Source organism: Parus major, unplaced genomic scaffold, assembly GCF_001522545.3.
Source record: "Parus major isolate Abel unplaced genomic scaffold, Parus_major1.1 Scaffold535, whole genome shotgun sequence".
NCBI lineage: Eukaryota > Metazoa > Chordata > Aves > Passeriformes > Paridae > Parus > Parus major.
Window position 1 is genome coordinate 2,969 of NW_015379423.1, and position 2,894 is coordinate 5,862.

The 2,894-nt window shown below is 58.4% G+C and overlaps 1 protein-coding gene across 1 annotated transcript in view; it reads left to right on the top strand.

The window, feature by feature from the left end:
• Window positions 1–953: 953 nt before the first annotated feature.
• Window positions 954–2,894, top strand: part of LOC107199259 (zinc finger protein 687) — a gene marked incomplete at its 3' end in the record, with an annotated part of 16,310 nt that continues 14,369 nt past the window's right edge. Inside the window, exon 1 of the mRNA XM_015616595.1 lies at window positions 954–1,113. The remainder of the gene's footprint in view (window positions 1,114–2,894) is intronic.

Sequence of the window (2,894 nt, forward strand, 5' to 3'; positions counted from 1 at the left end):
TGGGAATAAAAGGATTAAAAGGAATTTTTGGCGGGAATTGAAGGAGTTTCTTGGGAGCGATCGGGATAATTCCTGGAATTCCTGGGAATGGCGGGGAATTCTTGGGAATAACCCACGGAATTCCTTGGGAATTGTGGGAAAAGAAGGAATTTCCGGCGCGGAAATTGGGCGTTGATCGACAGCAGAACCAACCAATCAGCAAAGGGAATGAGCCGATGTGGGCCAATAGGGTGAGGAGAAAGGCGGGGTTAGGTATGAGTGACAGCTCGGCGGACCAATGAGCGACGAGGATTGGCTTGGCGGGCTTTTGGGCACGCCAGCCAATGGGAGAGCGAGGAGACAGAGACGGTTTTGAGTGACAGCGCAATCCACCAATGGCATCGCGCAACAATTGGGGGTGGGCGGGACACCCCCTCAGCTGTGTTTGTGAGTGACAGCGCTGGCAGCGAATCGCAAAAGGGGCTTGAAGCCGTTCCGGGCCCGGGCTGGGCGGGTTCAAGCGCTGAGGGACAAATCCCGCGCCCAGTAAAAGCCCCCGGCTGGGAGCCGCCGCCATGGACGCTCCGTGAGGCCAATGGCGGCCGGAACCCGCTCGTGATAAACAGCGCGTTTCCACCAATGAGGAGCGAGAACAGGCGGGGGATAATTGAAGGACAGCGCTTTCAACCAATGGGCGGAGTGATGCGCCAGTCCTGGCAACCAATAGGAAGCGAGAACATCGCTATGGGCGGGGGTTTTGGCGTTGAATGACACCCGCTCTCCCCAATTAACGCACCCTGTGGGGGGGCGGGTCCCTCTCAGCCAATGGGGAGTGCGGACGGCCGCGATCAGCATTGAGTGACAGCACTAAGAACCAATCAGAACGCGCGCTTTGATGAGTGACGGACGCTTCATCCTATGGGAAAGCGCGGCGGGGGCGGGAACGCACGGCGCGAGCGGCCGGCGGGGCTGTGGGGGCCCAAGCAGGAAGTGGCGGAGGGGAAGCGGCGCCGCTGAGGGGCCCGAACGGGACCGGGATCGGGAACCGGGATCGGGAACCGGGAACGGGATCGAGAAGCGGCATCGAGAAGCGGGCAGCGGCAGCCGGGGAGCGGCCCCCGAGCGCAGCTCCAGGTAGCGGGGCCTGAGGGGCGGGAGAGGCCTGAGGGGGTCAAGGCCTGAGGGGGGGCGAGGCCTGGGCGGGAAGCGCGGCCTGAGGGGGCCCGGCCTGAGGGGGGGAAGGGACGGGAACAACCCCCAAAATCCCGGGATTTGGAGGGGTCATCGTCACCTCTTCCCTCCGAAATTCCCGGGATTTGGAGGGGTCATCGTCACCTCTTCCCTCCGAAATTCCCGGGATTTTTGGGGGTCGTGATCGTTCCCCCCCCATTCCCGGAGTTTTGGAGGGTCACGGTCGCTTCTTCCCGACTAAAAAAATCTCGGGATTTTTTGGGGTCATCGTTATCTTTTCCCTCCGAAATCCTGGGATTTTGGAGGGTCTCGGTCACCCCCCTCCTGTCCGAAATCCCGGGATTTTGAGGGGTCATTTTCAGGTCTTTCCACAAAAAGAAATCCCGGGATTTGTGGGGATCAGGATCATCCTCACCCCCATCCTGAAATTCCGGGGGGTCACGAGCAGCCCTTCCCCATCCCAAATCCTGGGATTTTCAGAGGTCTCGGTCCTTCCTCCGTCCTCTCCTTCCCGGAATTTGGGATTGGGAATTTGGGGTCGGTGTGAGGAGTTTGGGATGGGGAGTTTGGGATGGGATGGGAAATTCAGGATAGGGATGGGGAGTTTGGGATTGGGGAATTTGGGACTGGGGAATTTGGGATGGGGAGTTTGGGATTGAGATGGGGAATTTGGGATGGGGAGTTTGGGATCAGGATGGGAAATTCGGGATGGGGAGTTTGGGATGGGGAGTTTGGGACTGGGGAATTTGGGATGGGGAGTTTGGGATTGAGATGGGGAATTTGGGATGGGGAGTTTGGGATCAGGATGGGAAATTCAGGATGGGGAGTTTGGGATGGGGAGTTTGGGATTAAGATGCGGAATTTGGGATGGGGAATTTGGGATGAGGATGGGGAATTTGGGATGGGGAATTTGGGATGGGGAGTTTGGGACTGGGGAGTTTGGGATGGGGAGTTTGGGATTGAGGAATTTGGGATGGGGAGTTTGGGATTGAGGAATTTGGGATGGGGAGTTTGGGATTGAGATGTGGAGTTTGGGATTGAGTCTTTGGAGTCGGGATGGGGACCTTGAGATCCTGAGTATTTGGGAAAACCCCAAAATCCCACGGAATCCCTGCCCAGCCCCATCCCCGTTTTCCCATCCTGGGAAAATTGGGAATCCCGAACCGTCCTGGCTCCTGCTGGGGCTGGAGCCGTTCCCTTTCCCGTTGGGAATGTGGGGATTTTGGGATTTGTCGGGATGGTGGGATCGGGGCCAGCCCCGGGCGGTGCCGCGGCTCCAGGGCCGGCAGATGGTCGGGAATTAATTCCCTCCAAATCCTGGGAATTTAATCCCACACCGATCCCTCGGCAGCTGCGCCGGGATGGGGGCGGGAGCGGCACGGGGGCGTCGGGAGTTTGGGATCAGGGATTTAGGATTGGGATGGGGAGAGTGGGATCAGGAGTTTGGGATGGGGAGTTTGGGATCAGGATGGGGAGTTTGGGATGAGGAGTTTGGGATCAGGGTTTTACGATTGGGATGGGGAGTTTGGGATGAGGAGTTTGGGATGAGGATGGGGAGTTTGGGATGGGGGATTTAGGATTGGGAAGGGGGGATCGGGATCAGGAGTTTGGGATCAGGGATTTCGGATTGGGATGGGGAGAGTGGGATCAGGAGTTTGGGATCGGGAGTTTGGGATCAGGACGGGGAGTTTGGGATCGGGGATTTAGGATTGGCATGGGGGGAT